General features: G+C 39.5%; 1 protein-coding gene across 30 annotated transcripts in view; it reads right to left on the bottom strand.

The window, feature by feature from the left end:
• The window catches only part of NRXN3 (neurexin 3), a 985030-nt gene that overhangs the window by 422984 nt on the left and 536417 nt on the right, over positions 1-25629 (bottom strand). The gene's annotated exons all lie outside the window — the stretch shown is intronic.

Here is a 25629-nt window from a genome sequence, read left to right as displayed (position 1 = left end):
TGACAAGCTATTCAGCTTTTTGGTATTATGCCTTTAACCATCTCGTAAGTGAAATGGTTCCTAGAAAATCTCACCAAGCCAGGAATCCTCTTTCCAGAAGACATGGTTCTCCAGGAAAAGAGACTCAAAATCAGAAAGGGTCAGTCACTCTGGAAGTATCCTTTTAGTAAGGCCTATACTAATTTTTTAGGTTGATCTAGAAACATGGGTTCAGTTGTTTCCTCTTAACTTGCCTGCCTCAGGGTATTCATGAAACACCAAACACAGGTTTGGATCCTGTTTATAAGAAGTAATAATACATACTAATGGGTGTTCATTGACCTTCACATGCTTCTCACAACTACTATTTGCTATGAAAAACTCTACAGCACTTTAAACCAAGGTGCCTTCAGTTGAGTTCCAGAGGACAAAACCTCTCAAATTCCTTGTTCACCTCTCTCATCACTAGACTACTGGGAAGCATAGAAAAGCATGGGCTGAAATCAAGGATCCACCCTACCTTCACCACAAAGTAGCTAGACTACTGCACTAAGAAGTCCTTGCTGGGTGCCTCATCTCAGTAGGTACAATCATTATGTGAAACAGCAGGCAGCAGGAGAGAGGCACAGAAAAGGGTTCTGCTTCACTGAGGATTCTTATTACTGCTTAAATACCAAAGATTGGATTTTCTTTCATTATTACTCCCCAGGAGATCAGGAGCCTTGCAGATCTAGGATGTTTTGTAATCTGACATAAGGGACACCTGTTCATCTGCAGCACATGGATTCACTTAGCAAACACATTCTGATTGTACTGAGAGCAGCAGAAAAGCTATGCTTGCAGTTTGAGGGTAGAAGGTAGAAATGGCTAACTGCTGCCCTTCAGTCTCCAAGAAACTGCTTTGACTGCTGTTATCCTATTTACAGTTTCAAAGAGCTATCCTTGCAATTAGAAGTAAGAAGTTGAGAACAGTCATGCCCCCCTCTTCTGTAGCAGCACTCCCATGGTCATTTTTTTGCCAGCCAGAAATTAGCACTATGACAAATGAATTTCATGATAAATAAATACAGAAAATAAATACCAACTCTATATTATGAAAGCAGCAGACAAATGCTCCAAAACTTGGTTCATTATGTTTAAGAACAAGTCCAATGCAATACTGATCAGGAGAGAATCAGGCTCTGCTGAAGCTGTCACAGCTGTAGGGAACAGAGACAATGCACAGTAACAAACACAGCCAGTTCCCTATGTCCGTGCAAGATTTCAGTGGCCTGCTGAAAGAAGTTCCTCTGTATGTCAGGAGAGCCCTTCTAGAAGCTTTGAACACTTAGCTTTTCCTCCTCTCCGTAAGGCCTGTGGTTGCTCTCATGCTCTCTCATCTAAGCAACCACCAAAGTGGCAAAAAACTGGAGTGTTGATTTGGTTGAAAAAGGTTTGGCTGTAGTTTTCATTGCTGTAGTTTTCATCTGAGCCCCAAATGATTGTTTTTAAGGGTTCAGAAACATTGTTCAAAGTTTGGTTCTTTTCAGTGCTGTGGCACTAAGTATTTCCTAACTCTCTACCCTGGGTGAACTGAGAAGGGACGAAATAGTAAGGTCACACTCACCAGAATTGTTACGAAAATCTGCCCCAGTGGTAGAACCGAAAGAACCCACAGAAATAAGGTAAGAAAGAGCAAGCTATGAGAAGTGTGGGTTGCCCCCACAGAGTTCTGCAGAACACTGACACTGAAGTGTACAGGTGACAAGTGTTAGCTTTGTGAATTACTTCACTTTTGACCACATTAGCAGGAATAGCTAATTGTTTTTAGGCTCAAAGAAGAACCATTAGGATCAAAGAAGAACCACTCAAAGTGGGTAGATAACACCACCCACTCTGACAATATACTAAAACAAGAATACTAGGGAATCTCACACAAATATGCAGAGAACCTTTTCTCTTACTGCCAGTTCCAGTTCTAAGAATGAAGTAAATAGACAGTTCTGACAGATAAGCTTTGGTAAATGTATCTCAAGAAGTTTAACACATTACTGTACACACCTGTCTATCCCACCACTTTACTAGAGAGGACAACCCTCAAAAGTAAATAAACAAAATGGGGAGTTATTCCACATCTTACTTGCTCCAGGATACAGTCCTAACCAGTATTTTAGCACAAAACCTCTTTGATGGATTCACCTGAGTTGTTAGATTTTAAATCAGTTGTGAAAATGCAGACACTCCCCTCATTTTGTCACTCCATTGACAAAAGTGATAACCATATTTGCACTGAAATAGAGTCCACAACTGAGAAATGCTATGCTAAATACACTTATTTCTGGCCTAGTCTACCCGTGGATGTCCTAGGATCATTCAGGCTATCCCATTTTTGACATTTTACTCTATTCAATTCAAGGTCTTACAGCAAAATTGTAGTCTGTGAACACAGTCATTAGGCCACTGACCAATTCAATCGATTTGTCTGTCTTCCTTCCTTTCTGAACTGCAATTCTTTTTACATGAACTGCCTGTAAAGCCACTAACAATCTCTTTCCATCCAAACAGTTTCCTCTGGAATTGCAGAAGAACCTTCCTTCTACTGGTGCTGTCCTTCCATGGAGAAGCAACATTTCACCAAGAAGCATAGTATGAAAGCTATGTGAATGGTTTTGCTTTAACACACTTTGCTTTCAGTTCTGTGACTGTTGCTCTAAGGTGAAGATAAATACATAGAATAAAATGCAAAAGAGAGAAGCAAAAAACAATCCCCCAAAAGGAGTAACTACACAGGACAGAAAACAAAGAGAGGCTTAAGATACTCTTCAAGTCACACTTTTTTAAAAACTTAGAAAATCTATTTCTTGGCTACCTTGATTTTATGTAGGAAATTGGGGGTTGGAGGTAGTTAATTTATGCTTCGGGGGAAAACAGAATGTTACCCCTCCCATTTGCAGTTTTCTTCAGTTCATTAAATGAAAGAAATTGATTTGGTGAAGGTAATTTTGTAATTAAAAAGCTTATCATGGCTTTCTCTAATGAGCTAAGCAAACAGACAGTAATTCAGTGACAATATTTACACAGTGCACACTGGGGGACGTTTGTTTATAAAATTAAATAATAGAAGGAAATGGGAGGAAGAGAAAAGGGAAAGCAAGCAAAGGAAAAGAGGTCAATTCTAGATCCAAGTTCATCCCAGGACAATTTTCCTCTGATGACTTGCTCCTGTTTCCACTGTGTCACAGTAGCAAAAAGAAGAAAAGACTGTAAGAGACCTAAGCTACGCCCTTGTGTAAGTGGGCTTTTCACACACTGAATTTACTATGCTCTCATCTCCAGCTGGGACCATAGCCAACTTTCTATTCAGGATTTCAGGGAACAGCTTTATACTCATGCAAGACTAAGAATTACCTTTCCAGGATACATTTCCTCCCTCTAGGGTGCCAAAGGCTTCACGCACACCAGCTGAGGGCACAGTGTGGAAGGGAAGACAAACTCTTGAGAACAAGATGTTAAACTTGACTTCAAAAAGCTCTTCTGTTACATTTGGAATGAAACCCAGAACTCAAACTACTCCTTTTTTACCTTCAGAAAGCAAGAAAACATGACAAAATAACCAGCCTCAAGCAAAGCTTGGTGCATTGAATGATGAAAAAAGAGAGACAGGAAAACCTGCAGTTCCCTGGAGATTTTTCCCCTCTTGGTCTGCTCTGTTATGCAGAGGTACACCATTCCCAGAACACAAAGGAGGAAGTCTCTTCTCCTCTGTCCCTGCTTCCCTCACCCTTCAAAGTTTAGTCTCGCGTCATCTCTCCCTGCTCTGTGTAACTATGGATGAAACCTCTAGCAGTTTAAGAGCAGAGGGAAGTGAGCTCTGGAAAAGTCATTCTCAGTTTTCTGAGTTTCTCACACTTAAAAAGCTGTTCTCTCTATTCTTGAAAAGAGACCTGGCTCAGATACTGTAGCAATAGGCAACTGCAATTCAAGAGAAAAAGATGAGTCCTAAAAAGAGTGAGCAGAAGATCAGTTAGGTGTGAGGCAGCAGAGAGGCAGGAAAATGCTGCTAAGAAAAAGGTTAATAGTGGGAGTGAACTCACAAAGCTTAAAAGACCAGAGAGAGAGAACAAAATGGGAGCTTCCATGGACAGAGTAAAAGAACCTGTGGATCTAAAAAATTGTCACGTTTCAACTCAGAAATAGCTGCCTTCTGATGCCTAGCATATGCTTTCAAACCCTCTTTTACAGCTATAACGTAGAGCACAAAACTCATATTAACAAAGAAGAAAGTAGTTTAGAAGATTTGATTCTCAAATTTCCAGATGAATTCCCTTATAAAGGATGGGGTAAATTCATCCCTCTACATCATCAGAGGTCAGCATATCACTGTGCCTCATGGATATATGAGGGTGGACATAACAATGAGATCTCCTTCTTTCCTTAATATTTACTGCACGATAAGACAACCTACCTCCCTTCTGAACTGAGTCCAACAGGAACCACTAGTACAGCCTATGTTCCAGCACTTCCTGAGACTCTGACACCAAAAGGCATTTTTAGATTTAAAAAGAAAAACAACAAATGAATTTCTGCTGCTGAGTCCAGGCCCACACCTACACTTTTCTGAATAGCCTCTCAAAGATTAATGCCAACACAATTACTAAGTTAATAACTGATTTCTGTGGGGTAAAAAGGTATCTGCAACTTACATAGTGTTGCATGGTGTAAGTCAAACTGCTTTCATCCTAAACTTAACTGATGCTTCCTTACAGTACAAAAGGAAGTTCTCCATCTCTGCTTTCCTCAGAGGTATCCTTTATATATCCCATTTTTTTCTCCAATACATGAAAGCAAGGATACTGCATAGGAGCATTCTGAGACCACAGGGCAGGCTCTGAAATTCTGCTGGAACTGAACTCCTTGCTGCAGGAGCTGGACATAGTCTACTCATATGTCTGAGAGCACACTCATGATGGTGGCTTGGACCAGAGAATAAAGTCTCTAAAATGAATTGGAGAGACACATGGCAAAGCAAGACAGATAAAATCACAACCAAGCCGAGCATCTGTGATAATCTTTAATCCATTTTCCTGGAAAGGAGACTCCCTTGACTTCTCTCATACTACACCCTGCTGGCTGTCCCTGAATGTTCTCTGACAAAAGGGCACGACTGCACAATCATTAATACCCGACATCCACACATCCTCATAGTACAAATTTGATACATATCAGGCATAAACCCGCAGCTTCGCCTCTGTAAAATTAGCCAGAGAATATGATAGAACATTTAAGGCTATTGTCATGCCAGCTGGCGTTGAATGCACCTGACCCAGCATATAATCAGAGGTGCAAAACCAGACAGTCCAAGATCCAGCACAAAGTCTTGTGCACACCAAAATCCTTTTGAACAAATCTGAGACAGCAGAACAAATTTATCGGTGCCATGTGAGCCAGCTTTTCTGTTTTTATCTAAGATGTCCCAAAGCTGTGTCATTGAAACATCGTCATTATGCATGGCAGGGAGAATCTCCTTCAGTACATAGGCACAGAGGCAGAACTTAAGATAAGACCAGAACTGCCCTGCTTGCCACGACTCACAGTCAAATGTGTCTAGGAATTGCTGATAATTAAGTCTTATGAATCTCAGTACCACACACAATCCTGCAAGCTAACAAGCACCCCATGAGTTAAAAGAATTTGATATACTCACAACACTTACTAATTGGTTACCAATGAACTGAATAATTGGTTGCCAGTATTTGTCCCAAATCCCCCTTTCAACTATATTTTCCAGCATAAAAACTATTTCCTTCTCCTTCATCCTTTGTCTTTTCTCATCCTTATAACTCTTCCCTTAAGTGCTTTTGAATCCAGGAGCAATTCCTTCAAGAAAACAAAGTTAGCCAGTGATGATTTGCTGGCAAGAAAACAGACAAGAGCCCAAGAAGCTGCCTCGGTCAGACCTCAGGGTAGAACTGTGCCACTTCATTAGCTGCAACAGTAACATGAAAATCCCAGTGGCTCTGCAGTAATAAATATGTAATAAATACTACCTTTATACATAACAGAAAAACCCTGCAAGTTACACTGCTGGGGAATAATTCTGCTTTGTGCGTAGGCAAACTGACTAAATGGAATATAGCAAAGCTTTTCCATCTCTTAGTTCTGTAACCTAATATTCTCAGCAAAACAGCAAATATTTTTTCTTTTCTGAGGTTTTTTTTTTGGTTGGCTGGTTGGTTTGCTTTCTTTTGTGTTTTGGTTTGGGGTTTTTTGTAATGATGAATTTGTAATTGACTTGTTTATGGGAGACCGAATGTAACTGCCTATATGGGTGCTCCCACAGGATAGAAGCAGAGCTGCTCTAGCAGGCTGCACTGCTCATGAGCTTAGACTATGAAGACAGAACAGAGGGTTTCCTACAGCTCAGGTAGAGACAGCCACTGGCTTTTGGAAGAATAGGACCAGACCTATGTGCAGTGCCATTACGCTGTACTGTAGGGAATCTTTTCTGATAAGATAGTAACTGTTGGGAACTCACCCTGGATTTCCTTTGACCTGAAAGAAATTATACCTGAGGCGACACTACAAAGAGAAAATTAATAGATAACGACTTAAACGTGAGGGCCAGCTGAAGAGAAGGCAAATAGAAGAGCTATTGAGAAGAGCAGAACTGAAAAATGATCTACACATCTCACACCTTACTGGCAACTCAGGGTGGGTTTTTTTCCTTTTCTTTTTTTTTTTTTTTAACAGTGGGAAGTGAGGTTGGCATGATGAGGCGAGGATGAGGTGGCTGTGAGGTTTCTCCAAGGAGTATTTAACTACCCCCTGGGTATTTTAGCGCCTGCACACGTGAAATGCTTGAGTATTAGCTTAGCTCTCTTTCTCCAGTTAAAAGCATTAAATTGCAGACACCAAGTGTTTTCCTCCCCTCATTCTCTTTAGAATTCCTGAAAGCTAAAGCAGTTTTGTCATGACTCACATTATAAAAAGAACAAGCAATGTGACTGCTCCCACTTATCATGCACATGTACAAAACAAATATTCTCTGTCCTCTCTACCTTGACTTGCTGGTGCCTGCAGTCCTATCATCACAGCCATCTGTTTAAGCATTAATGCCAAGCTCCCCTCCATGAAGCAATTTCTTCTATTTTTTCCTCATTTTTTTCTCTTTTTTTTCTTTTCCCCCCTCGAGGTTGGAAATCTCCCCCTACTCCATTATTCTTTTATCACACCCATTAAATTAACTAGAATTTTTATGTAGGACAATGAAAAGAAGAATTAGGCTACAACACGAGCAAAATTCTGGAGGGTGACAGAAAATACCCATTCTCAGATCACAGAGACTGAACACAAATCACAGTACCAAAGAGAATTTAAAAAAAGACACTCTTCATGATTTTATCCACAACCACTTATGTCCCAGAATATATGGTTATTCTTGCCAGAGTTATTCATGAATATAATTCATTCGGTGACATGATCTGATCGCTGTTATACCTTTTGATTCAGAAAATTTGTTAGCGATGGAAACATGATTAATTTTCTAAATTAAAAACACACTGTGAAAACTGGTGAGGCTTTACATTAAGTTCATAAGTCTTCTCAACTAAGAGATTAGTTGGGTTTTCTCCATATTCAAAGTAATGACAGTTTCTGGAATACAGGATTTTCTTTTGAAAAATGATATCACCTCAGCCCCTTTCAGCTCTCAGCTCACAATGTTACCACTGCTGCAATCACAAAGACATCCAAAGTATGATATGAACTTTTGTGAAGTCACATGACAAGTTAGGGCTTTAACTGTCACTTGAGCTTACCTTTCAAAAGTTGCAACAAAGAATGGAATTTAACCGTGTAGAACAGGTTTCATATTTGGGATAAATAACAGATTAAATTTCAAAATGCAATAAAACAGATTAAAAAGTTTTACAAGATAGGAAATAGCTCTTCAGTAAACCCTCACAAAGTACAGAATTTTTACAACTACCTCTGTAACTTCTGCTCCTTTTAGACTATGAACATAACTCTTCACATATATATGGAAAAGCTGAAATTATAAAGCACTGGACCATATTTTGGTGATAAGTGTTTTGAGTGACACTGCTTCATCTGTCGTAAGGATGAGCCTCTAATCTTCTGAGTCCTTGCTAACAAACTCAGATTCAAGGAGCTTTGGATCTGTTCCCATTCTCAATGTATACGCAGAAAGAAAACACTGCCAAAGGCTTGTGCACACCTGTGCATTTATCATAACCAAATTTCAAACCTCAGCCTTTCCAGTCTTTCTGAGGGATGGGTGAGTGGCTAAAAACCTGTGTTACCATTCCATAGCTCGATACTTTTCTTGTAATAGACACCCAGATGGAGCCAGAGGGTTCCTTACTTGTGATGCACATGTGGAAAGGCACACTCCTGTGACTCATCACCAGCTCTTAGTTCTGACCAACATAGGTTGCACAGTCTCTGCAGAAGGTAGCACTTCTAACTCACTTTTACCAAGCCTTTTATCATCAGTACTGTGTATAATACACTGAGTAATAATGATTATGGTTAGATTAATAATTCACTGAAAATAAAATCCATGCAGTTTTGGCCCTTCTTTATTCCTCATGGACTGAACCATATTTCTGTGAATGGATTTGTTATTCAGAAACATCCACCAAATAGCTCATTTGAGCACATTTCCGCCTCCAGAACACTTGCGAGCTGCTCACTTCAATTATCTGCTATTCACAGTGCGCGAGTGGCAGCACAGTACTGTTTCCAGTTCCTGACTACAGGAAAAAAACTTTTCAAATGGGAAAGTGATAAGCAGCAAATGCTAAATCACTATTCATAAATAGCTTTCAGAGATAGATGACTGCATGGCTACATGCTCACGTTAAAGTCTATGAAACCTACAAAATAGAGAAATACTTTTACAAATACCTTCAGGAAAGGAAGAATCTGACCCCCACATGCAGCTATAATTACATTCAGTACTTTATTTCTAAAAGTATTTACAAATGGCCTTTTGTAATAAGCAGCAATTTGATATCCATGAGAGAGATTTTTAAACTCTTGAGCAGTGATACTATACTGAAGAATTCATTGCTGTTTCTCAAATCAAAAGAAGAGACACATCCGAGGAAATTTGGTAATTTTTAAGCAGATTCTGCACCTTCTCTACTGGCAATCATCACCACTTCCTTTTCCTATTTTGAGTGCTGTATACATATGTGAGTAATGTAATCTTCCACCCAAAGCTGTGACACTAAAAACCCACCCACATTTTTCCACTACCTGATAACTAATCACTGCAAAGTTCTCTTTGATTACAGTGTGAAGCACAATAATAACCATGAAGGGAGATGACCAAAAATTTATTGGCATCAATCTCAATAGCTAAAAGCTGGTTATGCTATTGCTGTGCCAGAAGAAGGAGAGGTGCCATACTATATAATTTAGTGACTGGATAACAGCATTCTGCTGCTGTGGTTGAGCTGTGGCATGTGATGGTTGCACAGTGACATTTGGGTGGCTGATTGATGGAGAGCTTTTACAACACTGAGTTTGACAGGGTGTGGCTGTGCTATGACTTTGCCATGGGTGACTTAATTTTTCTAAGGTAGGAATAGACAAGAAGCTGTTTGAGATGACAGAAGTCAGAAATGAGATATAATAAGTACCACTCTAGCCATCTATAGTAACAACATCTGCTCCTTCTGAGTCCTCTTTTCATTTTTAGTTTGAACTGTCAGTAAAAAAGACAAAATACCCAATGCTGTAACTAATATCAGAAGAAATCAGCCAAAAATCAAGACAATGAAAGGCAGCAAACTTCCTACATTTCTTTGAGCCTAGATACCCCAACCCCCTTGCTCTTCAAAATCCTCCCTCTTGCTTGCCATTACAGTGCTCGCCCCCTCTTTATTTTTAAAAATATTTTTTACAGTTAAGGGCTGACTGTAAGCTCCAGGGTTGATGGGGACTTCAATTTGATGCTCACTTCAAAGGGAATGTGCTGGGTGCTTACACACGAATGACATGTCATCACTTCTCTTGCTGCACGCAGTGTGCCCTGATGAATAATCGAGGCAGCTTTTATAGAGATGCAAGAAATGCCGATCACAGTTTGTCTCTGAGTCAGTTGACATTTTTATTTTATATATAAAGCAAATTAGGGTGGAAGACAGAGAGCAAGAGATGAGGCTGTGTGCCAACCTCTTCAGATCTCATTTAGTCTATGTTACAGAGCTCTTAGTCTTTACAATCCAGCATGCTAATAAGGGGCATATATCCCTCCTCTGAGAAATTAATAGATCTTGAGACAGCTTAAAGGAAAGACAAAAAGAATTTTACAGCCTTTAGTGTAGACATCTGTGCCTCTGTATGTATGATGGGATTAGAAAGGGAGGGGAAGGACTTGCAACATTGCTGAGGAGTGGGACATGGGGGGGTGTCAGATATTTCCACAGGCTAAGAGTCATTACAACCTCTATGAAAAGCAACCTGGTAATTGCATTGGACACAAACAATGACAGTGAAAACCAGATCTCTTTATAGGAACTCTGCCACTGCTTTGAAAGCTCTGCTGTCCTTGTGATAGTCCCCCACCACCCTCCCATTGCAACAGAGACGTGACCTGCAACATCCACAAATATCCCAGTCCTGCATGAAAGCAAGCAATCTTTTCTTTCATTAATTCAGGGTTTTGTCTGGATTCAGACACCAAGCTCAAAACCATTAGGCAAGAAAATCTGATGGAAGAATCTTCATAAGGATCACAGTTTACAAGTTTAGTAATGAAGTGGACAATTATTTCAGTGAAATGTAATGTGATCTTTCACAGTAACAGCAGCAAAGAAGCATTAGATATTGCTGGGCTCACACATGCCATTTTTGTCCTCAATTTCCTACCTATATAGGAGTAAGAAATCAGATTGGTGGAAGATGGCTTGCATGTTTCCAAAAGAGGAGTTGGGCCATCCTTTTCTATATAAAGTCCAGACACCATGTATGCTATCCTTCATCATTTCCATCTTCTGTGACTCGTTTCAGCCTAACAGATATAGAGACTCAAACAGAATAAAGCCCAACGAGACCTGATGGAACAGAAATATTTGATTAGGACATTGGACAAAAAAAAAAAGAAAAAAAAAGAAAATAGAAAAAAAATTAAGAAGCTCACTGTGATATAGAACTGTTCATTGAAGAGGCCTGTAGGGAGATACTTCTTGCAAGTTTAAAGGGAAGCTTTGCAATTATAAATCAAATTGGTTGAGTTGAAATTGAAAGGACATTTTAAGTGTTGGACTGGCATGTGTAGAAGGTTGCTCTTCAACCTGCATTTACTGATACATGAAGTAGCAAAGGTAAAACCAGTAGTTTGAGAAGTGTGTCATCTCGCTTTCCAATTTCTCAAGTTTCAAGTTTAGTAGGTATGTCAGGTCTTTCTACTTATTGGCACAGCAATATCTAAGCAGAAAAGGTCCAGATGAGACTAGACCTTGTGCAGTGGCTGAGCTATGTGTGAGAGAGTCTACCCTCATTTTGGGCTTTGGAAGAGGTGAAATTTCAGCTTAAGGATACTCCCAAACCTCAGAGAGACGCATCACCTCACTGGGAAGTGAGTGAAAAGAAGTGTAGGCCATCTACTTGACAACTTGGTGAAGATACAAACTAAATTCCTTTTCAGATTTTATCTTCTTGATGAAACAAGAGTTTCATTAGCACTTGAAAAGCCTGACAAGAAAAAATATCAGAAATTTCACAGGTAGGAGAACTGAAGCACAACATATCAACAGCAGAGTATGAAAAGAACTTGGAAAAATCAGCCATAACCTTCTGCCTGTTCCTTGACATCTTTGCAGTATTTTCACTTATCTCTGGGTCCATTTGCTATCTATGTCAGAGTCACTTTCCACACAACCTTACAGTGAAGCTAAAGCTGAAGCCTACTTTTCTACCACGATGTTTCAATAACAGCTAGGTAGGTCCCAACAAAGAGAGACCACCATGCACAGCCAGTGAGAGTGAGGATCCTGGGAGATACTTTGGAACAACCTGAATTTCACATTTTTGACTGGTCCTTCTTGAGGGATGCTCTGTTAGAATAAATATATTTATTGGTTTTTAGAGAAAAGGGCTGTTTCTTACTAATTAACCTATGCCAGACCCAAGTTTCATCAACACAATAGCTACCAGAAGGCTAACTTGCAATTTAGTACCTGATTACCTACTCCCAGCAAATCCTCAATCTTTACAGTCCAGACAGTCAGTGCTGAAAAATATTTAAAAATATCACTTACTGTATTCAGTGGAAGAGGAAGGGAACTGGGGGAAACAACAGGGAGAAGAAAATATCAATCTATTGAAAAAGAAAAAAACCTCTTCAAAAAGAGGAAGAAATAAAGCAGGAGAAAAGGGAGATGAAATGTAACAAGAAGAAGTTGAAACAGGAGGGAAGAAATGGAAAAAGGGCAGTTGCAGAAGGATAGAAGTTTTAAAAAGTTGGAAAATAAATTACAAGGTTTTTGCTCCTCAAGTGAACTTCTTGTGCACGGCTGCAGCAAAATTCACTTACAATCCTCCCCTCTTCCTGGTAAAACTAGCCCAAGATTTCTCAGCTGAACTGCCAAAACTGAAAGTAAAGCCAAAATAAGGTAGATTGGGAATGCTGTCAGCATAAGAGCTTGAGCACACCACCCTTGTCCCTTCCCATTTTATGTGAGTGTTGGAGTGACAATAGCAGCAGTGATCCCCATCTGAAGGGTAGGCGTCTATGAAAACCATCCCTCCCAGGCTTTGGAGCTGCAGCCAAAGCCAGGCTGCTGGTCCACCACAAAACATTCGGGGGTAGAAACCTGCAGTCCAGGGAGTGCATGGCACCCCAGCATCCAACTCCTCTCCTTTCTAGTACAGGCAAAGGTGTCAGAGCGGCTCCTCTGTGTTACCACTCTCAGCAGGCTACCACTTACAAGCACCTGCTTCCTTGAACTGTCCTGGCTGCTCCTACCACCATGGAAGAAATCAGTACATGGTGCATAACACCGGGACTGTGAAGTATTGCTTGGTCTCTGTCTTCCCTCTGCCTCTTTTTGCCTCACAGCTTCTCTTACCAAATGACCAAAATATTTCCATTTGTATTTTCCCCCTGTTTACCCTTTCTACTGTGCTTTACTTGTGTCCTTCATTTGCAATTAAAACTCTCTATTACTGGGCTATCTAAAAATATTTCTTTTATTATAATTATTCTATGTGCCTTCTTCTGCAGTCTCAGTATTCTGAAAAGCAAATTGTTTTCAGTCATACAGAACATGAATTCCCTGTCCTAGCTCTATGCAAGATGCAGTAAGAATTTTCCTTTTATTTTTGGAATCACAGCATTTCTAATCTCAGGACTGTACGCATCAGAAGAAAAAAACCCAAAACAGGCAAAACTAAACCACCGAAAAAAATTTGCATGTAATAAAAGACTTATTATTATTATTATTTTATTATTCAAAGTGTGGCTAAGTTCTAATTTTCTCCTACCCAAATCATATATCTTCAAGAAAATATTTTGTGCATGTTTCCACTTTTATGGACTCTAACATGAATGAATATGACTTAAAGAGGTGTACGGAGAGTTCACGTGGTTATTTTTCTCCTCACTACCTCATCAATTTAAAAATGTCTTTGCATGAATGATTTAAGTGGTTAAATAATCTATAGGCTATTTGCTTTACACAGAATCAAAATAAAGACATTTGATTTTTTCGTGTTTTGTTTTGTTAAGCTAGTGAGTTAAACATATCCCAGAAGCACAATGCCACATTAGTGTCACTGACGGCAAAACTGAGGCTGTGTCTGAATTTTGGCAGCTTGTTAAGTAAGAATACTGGGTAGAGACATTGACTTTGTCTCTCTCTCCTATCAGATGTTTCACTTACATGTTGGGGTAAAAGAAGTTTTCTGGATGGGAAGATGCTGAGAGTTTTCCTAATTTTTTCAGCAGTAGATATTTCTTTTTAGTTCAATTTGGTGGTTATAAAATTATTAAAATTATAAAATGCTCCTGTTTCATTTGTACGCCTGTTTGGGGGCCTGTACAAGATTCAGATTCATTATCTTGTTTTATCAAGCATGTAATAAATAAGCACAACTAATTTTAAACTTTCTATTTGTTCATGTGGTTTATTTCTGTATCTGTACTTACCATAGTTTTTCTAGCTCTCCTTTTTTCCTGTTTGCTGTACCCTTACTGCTGTTTTCTTGAATTTGCTGGAAGTTCCTCACAGTCATACTGTCACATACATTCATCCAACATAGACTGCATTGGGACATTGGGACCCTGATACTTAGAGGAATTTGAGAGTGATCAAAAACAGACCAAATAAACAAGTAGAAAATATGAGTTTTTCTTCAATCTGTTCATTCATGATTATGGCATTAGGAGAAGAAAAATACAAAAGCAGTTTTCTGGGCAATTTATTATAGCTATCTATATCTATGGTAATGGCTGAGTACCTAGTATCTGCCTTCCAGGAGAGCACAAGGGCAAGAAAGCCATCTACATTGGGACAAAGGAGTAAAACAAAAAATTCAGATCTAACTTATAAAATTCCATCTTTCAACACCTCTAAAATAATTTTCTGCTTCTTTACTTGACCTCTAGTTCACTCAGCCCTCAATCTACTGTAGAGAGCTTTATAACTTTACCCACAGATGTTTTTTGCGATTGTTCCAAAGATAGCTCAATTAGGTACATCAAAGAGCAAAGGAAGACAATACCAAATCCAATTCACAAGGAGCAAATAAAAACAATCCATATTTTCTCTCCAGAATAAGTAGGAGACAAGGATATGGATTCTACTGTTAGATGATGTGCAAAACCTACAGAGATTATGCAGGAAAGTACATACATGTATATATCTTTCCCAGTGCAATTTCATACTTGTAGCAAGTCATTCAGTCTGTCTGCTCAAAAGAGATTCAGGGCTCAAGGTCATGGGTGAAATCACTCACCTTCCACCGGAAACTTCTGTTTACAAGGAGTCCTCCCAGCACTTCTCCCTGAATTAAGTGCTGGAAGCAAAAAGTTCAAACTCCATCAATTTCTATCTATGTTTTCTCCCCCTCCAGTTGAAACTCATCATCATTTTAAAGCACCAAGGCAGTCTGAAAGGTTCACCCTAGTGACCATCTTGCAAGGCTGTCAGAGTGGAAACCTCATTGAGAAGAAGCAGCATCAAGTCAAGCAGGACATTCCAGAGAGGGCTCCCCTTAGCCACATTACAGTAACTAGATCTTCACATGACCTTCAAGACACCACTTCAGTTCCCTCCAAAGAGACTTAAGCAGCCTCTCTGCTATTAAGATGTTTCTTCATTTGTCAACAGAAAGCTGCTCAATTGCTAGCCTGAGCAAATTTACATAGAAATTACCAGTGATACTCTGCAAACAGTTAGGAGAATGACAGCAGAGACACCCGGCAGAAACACTCCAGGATACACAGAGTCACTACTCAGACAAAGACATGGAGGAAAATGCTACCAGGAAAATTCACTGGACATGCAGAACTAGTAATATATGGGCATTCAGCAATGTGAGGTCTACTGGGGCTCTGACTATAATAGTTCAGCCAAAACCTTTCCACAGAACAAAGATGATGTGGCTAGCATTTCCCTCCTACCTGACAAGCATTCCAAGTTGCCTGGCAGCTGAATCTTACGTGAAGCCTGAAGATGAGAGGGAAAATTGTTATCCCTTCCTGATAAAGGATGCCTGGCTTTTCAGCCTAGCACTCAACTTTATCCTCCTGTCCCTGACACCCTCAAAGCTCCTCCTTGAAGAGAGCAGACTCTCCTTGTCACATTCCTCAGATGCTCCATCTACTCTCAGTCTTCCCAGAGCCTTTTCCATTTCCCCACTAATAGAGACAGCACTCAGGCAAATCAGTGCCTGATATGTTCAAAGCTGCCTTTTTTTTTTTTTCATTTTTTTATCTCCTTTCTAGGGTTCTTGACCTGATCACTATGGACTTTTAGGTGAAAAATTGCAGAGCTGTGAAGTCTGTACTTAATCCTTTTGTCAAGCACTACTTGTTGTAGTATCTAGCCTCCAAAGCCTTGTATGAGTGCTCAATCAGTGATAAAATACAAATCTGACATGGTTGCTTCTTGACTGGGAGCATGACTGAAAGAATGTTCTAGGTTCTCAATGGCAGCATTTGCTCAGCACTGCTCTTCAATGGTGCAATTCTTCAACAGTAATCAACAGCCTCAGCACAAGGTCTTCACCCTACAAAAATTAACAGGCAACACAGAGACTTAAAAGTAATTATGGCTGAGGAACACTAAGAGTACTGGTCCCCGTCTACCCAAACAGGGGCAGTCCAGGAGTCGAATGAAGTAGTGGGCACTAAAGGATACCAAGAGACAAGTCTACATTTCCCTAGACACCACTGCAGCAGAGACTGTTAGATCACTTAAGAGCAAATAAAGAAGAATCGAGCAGCAAAAAACGGTCTTCCCATGTGTAGTGATGTACATTAATGGAGGTACATTTGTGTGAGTGCACCCACAAGAGAAAAAAAAGGTGGGGGTTCAGCAAGGCATGGGGTATCTGACGCTTACTGCATGCTCTTGACATGAAATGACTGCACAGAGTAGAAGAAAAATCCCATTTCAAATAATGACCAAAGCCATCATAGGGAAATGAGTAGCTTCCACTGCTTAAAGTAAATAGGCAGATAATATTTATTCCACAGTATAGACAAAACTCTGCTTTCTATCAAGGGGAAAGGAATAAATTGTTTTCCCATAATGGTGTTTTCTTTTCAATCAATTTCCCTTCAAGCTTGATTTAAGAGGATGCTATGCCAGAACCTCAGGCAAATGGAAGAAACCTAAGATACTCCCCCATCAAAGGTGAAAACGATGATGCAGTCAAACTTAGAGTTCCAGCTAAACACCAATGTCGCACACGGGTACAGTCATGCACTCCTCTCCCTCTATCTCCCCTTCAAATAAAAGCTTTGCAGCAACAATCCAACAAAGGGCCAGCAACAACAAGAAAGAGTTCAGAGCACAAGGAGTAACAGCAATGGATATTCATTGGAGAGCATGTTGCTTTAGTCAGAGATAGAAGTCCTAGGGAAACTTACAGGTCATTTTGCTACATACCCAGGCATATGCCGGATATTTTATAGATTTAAATTTTTTTTTTATTAGTGAGACCTTTGTAGACATTATCTTATTATTAATATGCATGAATATAAGAAAGAAGAACAGTTACATCTGGTAAAACCCCTGGCTTCTAAGAAAAGCTGGAAGGAGACAGAATGAAGAATGAGATTGCTCCCAAGGCATTGCAGGCACTTAGGTATTGCAAAGCTAGGTCACCAGGGAACACTTTGGATTTAAAAATACTGCCTTGTTAAAAATTTTGCATATTTTCTGGGGTTACAAACAGCCCCTTGAGTTGGAAAAATCACAGTAGTTTCTATTTCAGAAAGAGACTGATGTAGAAACTTTCCCATCCATTTCTTTTAAATGCAAATTGTAGAAAGACTGTTTTCAGGAGGACAGGAATTTAAAAAGAAAATTCTTAGTATTTTTTAATCTTGGAAAAATGTTGACAATTTGACCCACAAATAATATGAACACTCAGAACAGTTCCAATAGTATCAGAACCCAAACAGGCAGTCTCAAAAGTTCAACCAAGCCTTTAACAGACACAAATTGGAAAGACAGAGGACCCCTTATTCTTCCTCTCATAAGGTTCCTCACAGGATACAATTCCCAGTTAAATAAATCATCCCTTCAAAAGTCATGGGATTTTTACTGTAAGATTTTAGCGAGGGGATGTTGATTTAAAAGACACAACTCCATCCCATATTCCTCCTGACAGACATTTCATTTGAACAGATGCTGCCTCAAGACAGAGGTGCTTTGCATGTTTGAGTACAATGAATTCCTCATTGCAGTACAGTAAATAAACAGCTAGCAAATGATTTGGGTGTTCAATGGACTTTGCAAGCAAGATTCTTAACAGCAATGTTAGTTAAGCAAGAGCTAATGAACACTTACGACAAATGACATTCCCATTTCCTGGCCCTAATCCTCTCATTACTTATCCACAGGCATAACAGGCATGTACCAGCTTTAGCACTACTGACAAAAGCCAGAAGCACAAAGGATGCCACACCCAGTGATGACAGCCCCAGAATCGTAGCTGTTGATTAAGTTGGGGAAGGGGGCTGCTGGGGAGGACTGAGTTAACAGCCAGCACAGCCCAGCTAGGACTAGCAACAAGAACTTGCTCCTGGTGCCAAGTACTTATCCACGCACACGTGTATCTGCGCATGCACCTGCACAAGGAGAGTCTTACAGGAATCTTTTAAAGATTAAGATTTTCTCCACAAATGTAGGCCAACATTTTCAAAAATAGATGTCCAAAGTTAGGCATTCCAAAATCCATATTTAAGGATCTACAGAATTGTCCTCATTCTCAGAAGTGCTGAAATTGCCAAGAGCTGTAAAATGCTCAAATCTTGAAAACCAGGCCACATCTTTAGGTGCTTGAAAACAGATTCAAGAACCTAAGTTTAGGCATCTGTATTCCTGACTGTAAACTTATATTATCCAAGAAGACCTGCCATAATTCATCACACATACATGACATTCTCAAAAATGTACAATACTAATTGTCCTGAATTTTGAGTTGCAGCTGAAAAGTACACTGCTCAGATCAGAGCAGGATGACAAAGGTAGCCACTGCCATTCTTCTCCTATCTTCTGGTGGTATTTATGGCAGTAAATTACAGTGACTGTCAAAGCACCCAGTGAACAACACTGGCAGCTGACCTGGCCCATTACCTTTATCTACCCTCAGTCTCCAGAGACGAAAGGATGAAATTGATGTAAGGTTGCATGAATCAAATTTAAAAGAATGCTGGTTTTGGCTGGGCTAGAGTTAATTTTCTTCAGAGTAGCTGGTATGGAGCTATGTTTTGGATTTATTCTGAACACAGTGTTGATAATACAGGAATGTTTTAGAGATAGATAAAACACGGCCAAGTCCTTTTCTGCTCCTCACACTACCCCAACAGGCTGGAGGTGCAGAGGAAGTTGGGAAGGCACACATCCAGGGCAGCTGACCCCAACTGACCAAAGGAATATTTCAGACCAGTAGGCATCATGCTCAGCATATAAATGTGGGGGAAGAAGAAGGCAGGAAGGATGTTCAGAGTGATGGTGCTTGCCTTCCTAAGTCACCATTACGTGTGATGGATTATGTCTGCTTTTCTAGGAATGACTGAGCACCCACCTGACCATGGGAAGTGGTGAATTAATCCCTTGTTTTGCATTGCCTGTGTGTGGCTACTTCTGTATTTAAATCTGCATAATACAAGTGAAATAGGCTCCATACCTATCAATGTCAATCACATTTATTAAACATGTGAATAGGGTATATCTGTTTACTTAAACATTACCAAGTAGAATTCAGTCACATCTTTTGAAATTGATGTCAGATCCTTCAGCTTAGGGAAATTAAAAAGAAATACACACAACTATGTGGCACGCTTGTGCCTCAGCAGGGAAATAGCTTTCCCCTGTGCTACATGTGGTAAAAGCAAAATAACAACATAGGTAATATTTAAAGGAAAAACCACACGAAGGAAAGTTTCATCAATGACATAACCAGTATAGAGAAGATTTTCTTTTAATGCATTGATACAACTTCTCTGCCTCCTCTGAACCCAAAATCATTATATTATCTCTGTGAAATACCCTGTAACAAAACTCTTAGTATGAATCAGGTTCTTCATGTACCTCCCATCTCCATTTTTCAGCAGCATTTTAAAATATTTGCTGTATCCTGTAGCTTCAGTGCTAAGACAGCAGCAAAGACAACATATTCTACAAACTGCCTGCACCTGTACACAACCATACTGTCCCACACAGCTGGCAAGTAGTCTGATAAATGGGCATACTAGAACCACACAAAATTATTTTGAATGTGAGGTAATTCATCATATGTGGCAACATCTTACTAAAACTGCAGTGAAAGCAACCACACTTTCATAGTTTATTTTATCAAAATATGTCCCTATTTGTCTACCATGATTACCTTTTTAATGTATTCTTAAAAAGGGTCAAATTCTCAGCTGTCCTAAAATGTGGTATTCCACTTAAAAAAGAGCTGTTATTATCTTGAACAAGTGAGAATCTGATTACAAATTCCTTCTCTTAACAATAAACTATGACCACTTCTGGGATGGCTGCAACCACCATTCAATGGCACACAAACAACTTTATCTAAGAGTTTATAGCTGGAAATAAACTAAAAGACCTTTTTCCAAAGATACAGAAAGGGGAAATTAACACAGGAAATTAATCCTAAGTGGCCAATGCATTTAAATATATTGTTTCAACATTATGTCCCAGAGAACAATACACCCACTAGGACACCTGCAACCATGAGCACAGTTTAGCTTAACCTCATACAGAGCAACCGAGTGTGACTCCTACTAGGAACCACAGTCACTCCCTCTGCCCCACCAGCCTCCTCTGGTGAGGCCATATTCTTTTGAGAGCTACCCACATAAGCCCCTCACATTTTAATAGGACTATCTCTGCAGTAGCATATGGCTACTTGCTTCTTGAATCCAGTGCACAGAGGGACTTGCTTACTCAGCTCTAACTTCTTCCCAGAGGCTCAAAAGCTGCTAAGAGGCTAACCTCATTTGTTCAAGCATAGAACCAGTTACATGGCTTCTAGCCCACCCTGTTTACTCACCAACCTGGCCAAACACAAGGCAATTTCAAGCACAGGTTTGTCAGCAAAAAGCCCTGCAAACCTATCCTTAGCTCATGTGAGCCAAAAATGCTCCAGTGCAAAGGTGGCACCTCTGAGCTCTTTCTAGCAAAAATTCCTTTTCATTTGCTATGTGTGCAATGGCACATGAACTAGAAATAAATTCCCAAGGTTTAATAAATGAGAAGTGGTCTCTTAAACTACTTTTTGTCCAGAAACTTCCCTTTTCACTTGTGTTGCAATGATTTTCTTTTTTGCAGTGATTTACTCAGGGAAAAAGAGGATATGGGAAAGACTGCGGAAATACTTGAATGAGTTGAAAGTGGTATTTAACACAAAAAAAAAGACAGGGCAAGGCATGGCATTCATGCCAAATTGCTGTTAAAGAGGTAACAACAGAAGAGTGAAAAATAAAGTTAAGATCCTGGAGTCTGATAAGAGGTGAACAGGAATCACATGAAGCAGAAATGGAAGGAAGAAAAGAATTTTGTGGTGCCTTGGATGACAAGCAATATGATTCGAATATGAAATGTAAAAAAAATGGCAGTTCAGAAAGAAATGTGAAGCAAACAAAATGAGTACAAATAAAGAAATGGCTGCAGATTGCTATCTCAGCAGCCACTTGAAGGAACTGCACACAAGGAAATCCAAAGGAAGAAAGTCACAAAGTCAGTGCAAGAGATTTACAGAATTGTAAATAAAGCTTCTATCTGGAAGACTGAGTTTAGTCAGGAAAGTGAGACCTGTTGTTGGCTGTGCCAGATCAAGAATTGGATCAGTGATAGTTGGCCAATCACCTCCTTCCTGTCAGCTGGAGCTAGTGGTAGGCCAAAGGAAGGAAAGCATGCATTGCTACAAATTTTAGTGTATGGCTCTTGTCACTGATAGAGGAGTTGCTCTCTGTGTCTCACAGCATAGGAAGAAAAAGCTGCCTCTGAATCTTGGTATCTCTGCATGGCACAACTGCCCAGAATGCCACCATTCACATAGCAATGTCAGATCCAGGTATTTCACAGCAAGTATTTGTCTTTGAAACCCTAAGCTCAGTTTTGCAGACTTCCACATAGAAGAACACCAGTGAAAGTTTCATAGGAACGTTCCTGAAGAAATGACTCAATGGCAGAAGTGGTAGGAGTAATGGGGACCACAGGAAAACACTAGGGCAAAAAGGCTCAGATATCTCTGCCATACAGATTTCATCCTTTTTTTCATCTATTTTAATACACTTAAATAAACTTTAAAAGTTTCCCATGTTAAGCAATGTATCTGCTGATCCCTAAGGACTACACCATCAACATTAAACCTTGAGTTTAGGAAGCTCGTTTCCTCCTTTTATTAGCTCTTACTGTCCTATGTGTGCTGCTGCAAGTATCTCTGCTGTTCTTTAGAGAGATGGTGGCTTACAGCCACCTCTGTCCCTGTGGAGCTGTGCTCTTCACCACGACCCTGTTATTCCAACACTGCCTTTCTTATTGCACCCTCAAAAGGCCAACTCTTCACAGAGGCAGACAGCTACAGTAAGAAGAGATACATGTCATGTGCTCTATTATTTAGTAATTGCATCATTATTAAAAAAAAAAAGAAAAGAGAGAAGAATAGAAGAGAGACCCTTTGTCTCATATCAATGCCAGCAAATGCACAGGCTACCGTTAGCAGATCAAAGCCAGTGAATACTAAAAATTCTACCTCATGACCTGAGCAACTGTGAATGTTCAGTTCCTGAGAAATGCTGAGGATAAGAGAAGCATGGACACTTAGCAGTATTAGCAAGAATGTGCTTTAGAGTTATTGGCAACATTTGCTTTAGTGCAAGAATGCTTTTGGTAGGTAGTTACTGAATATCTGGCCTAAATATTTATTTCTCTCTTACTTGATGGTTTGTTCATATTCTCTAAGTATTGCATTTTGTATTTCCGATACAAAAGCAACTTTTATCAGTGGGAGACTGCTCATTAGTTATATATATTGTTCCATATAACACTTCTAACACACTAAAGACTTCCAATGTACTTAAGATTCCACCACACCATACAGCAGTGAGTTCCAGAGGCTCGTTATGTTCATGAAAACAGAGTATTCCCTTACTCTTAGGTTTCAAATATGCAGCTTCTTTGGCAATCACCTGCAAATATGCACTGTTAATGTTACGTTCCAGTCTTGCGTTAGATAACGCAGCCTCCCTGTGTTTAATACAGATACATAATTAATTAAAACCAGTGCATCTTAAGGACACTACTTACAAGAAAATACGAGTTAATCCACCAGCACTCAAGAAAAGCCTAGAGCATACCATAGAATAAAGCCAGTGCTGTGATTTCGGTATTCAATGATAAAGAGCTGTGTTCAATAACAAAGTGTGTTGCACTTTAACATCACTTAGGTTGTTGAAAACACACTGTGCTATGTGGCTTACTTTTTTCTGGAGGGAGAAGGGAGGACAGTACTGAAAACTTCCTTTCATTCCTTAACTTAATCCCAGTTTAATCTCAAGATAAAAATTGGAGATGGGCTTTCATTGTTGGGTTTCTCAGCTTTGTAATTATATCCCTTACTCTATAAGACATGCATCACGGTAAAGAACCAGAGCAACTGGCAGACTGAGGCAGACTGAAAATGTCTTAATTCTCTGACCTTTACCACAATTTTCTTTCTCCAACAGAATACACAACTGACCTTTTCCACTTACTGACAAGACAGCTTATGGCAGATTTCCATTATGGAAAGTTCTCTGCAAATTCACTGCAGTTATTACTGGTAACCCAGCTCGGCTCAGCAAGGATATTATAATGCACAGCTCCCTGAAACCTTAACTGTTGGTTGTTTCTGGTTCCAGAAAGTCACAGTGGCCATGTTTGCATACCTGCCAGCTTTCCAGATGTGCATAGAGGTAAAATACCTGCAAGACAGCCAAACATTACAGATGTTCCCAGCAGAAACAGGGCTGAAGTGTTGCCAGATGCACCAAATGTTCATCTAGATCACAAACTTCGCTGGGTTGAGGAATGTCTCAGTCATTAGGCTGCCTGCCTAACATACAGGAGATCTCTCTCTGACTTAGGAGTGACATTGAGAAAGTCACTAAACCCCTATGACTCTGCGTTTTGTCTGTAAAACGGGGAGTGGACTGCATCTCCTCTTCAGTGTTATGAAACTCTTGTAGACAGTGAATCATTTACAGCTACTCTGGTAACAGGGTCCAGATGGAGAAATTTGCAGAATATTTTAGTTGAAGTTTATAATTTAATTAAGGAAAGACAACAAAATATTGTGGGGTATGGTATACAGGTTTTATTGGTACAAGTGGGATATGTGTATTATTCGTGCCTAGAAAAGCCAAGTGATTCATGAAGTTCATATTGACTGACTAGCAACAAAGACTTTATACCTAGCTGCACCATCCTGGTCTCTGTAAATTTCAGACTTTGATTAAGAAACCCAAATGTTTTTGATACTTTTTATATTTTTTCACATCTTTTTAATTTAAACTATTTTTACATTGCTCCAGCTGTAAAGCCAGACTCTTTTAGTAACCATGTGTTCAACTACAAGGCTAACTGTGGCAGAGAAAACTTTATCTTTTTAATCCCAAAATAACCTGTATTCTTATGCTTTCTTTCTTTATTTAAACTAGTTTCAATACAGACACAGTCAAGAGTATTTTGAGTGGTTATCATATATCTTCACAGCGAGCACCAGAAAGTGAGAAGCTTTTCCATAACTACATGTGCCTCTATGGTCAGCAAAGTCAAAGATGCTGGGGTTTGCAAAGGAGTCAAAGGCAATAAGACTTTACAACAAAAGAGAAGTTTTAATCTATAAATCAAGGCAGCAGTCGCATTGAGAGTGTGGGAGTGATATTTGCCTTTCTCACTCAGACTTGGCTTGGGATTTAAAATCCCAGGCGTTTCCACCCTGCATCCTACTGTGGGTTTACAGGGAAATGAGCACTGAGAATATGAATGCTCAGACAGGAAGACCAAGAAAAGAATAGGAGACGAGTACGTGCAAAGCGACTATACTACAAGTGGGAACCAAGCCTCCATACATGCGTGACCACTCAAGATCACGTTTTGAAAACAGAAGTGGAATTAAATGGGACTTGAAGAGGCCTGTGATGCATCCTACCAGTAGAGACCTTCTTGAGGAACAAATCCCAGAGACAGCTAGAGAAGTCCCGAGTGCAGCACTCAAAACTTATTACAAACAGCACAAAATATTAAGTTCGATATATGTAATCTTAGTGCAAGAATTTCAGTGGTCTCACTATATTTACTCTTTGGGTAAATGTATTTTTGGTTACATAAAATTCCCCTGCGCACAATATTCTTTGCTTTGCTGTATTTTGCCACTAGCCAGTCATAATATTTTGTGCCATTATGACAGAGAAAATACTGTTCATAAAGCTTTGCAAGGGCCTTCCACAAAGAAAAAATACACTCCCAGAAATAGCATTCCAAGAAAGTGTTATTTCAGATTTTAAGGCAACCAGAACCAGCACATAGTTCATGTACACTTAATTTAGAATTCTACTGACACTACCTAATAGTCCATTCTATACTGAAAGGAACTTACAATATAGCTATCATTAAAAATTATCCCATGCTTCAGACAGAATGTCTCAGACTGTGAATGAACCGTGACTTACAATCAAAATCTAAGAACAGGCAAAAAGTACTATATAAAACATACTACATATATATTTTAAATACATATATAGTTATATGTTGCACACAGAAGGAGAAAAGATATTGAATGAAAATTAATGTAGGTAGAATTCAGAAAGGAGCACATATTGAAATCTTACACAAAAACCTGATCTCCCTGTAGAATTCTACCTGGTTTGTTTTGTTTTGTAACAAAAAAAAAAAAAAAACTTGGGAAAATATT

The sequence above is a fragment of the Corvus brachyrhynchos genome, unplaced genomic scaffold, assembly GCF_000691975.1.
Source record: "Corvus brachyrhynchos isolate BGI_N302 unplaced genomic scaffold, ASM69197v1 scaffold115, whole genome shotgun sequence".
Classification (NCBI taxonomy): domain Eukaryota; kingdom Metazoa; phylum Chordata; class Aves; order Passeriformes; family Corvidae; genus Corvus; species Corvus brachyrhynchos.
The sequence above is the reverse complement of the archived record's forward strand: the minus strand, read 5'-3'. Positions and strand labels throughout refer to the sequence as shown.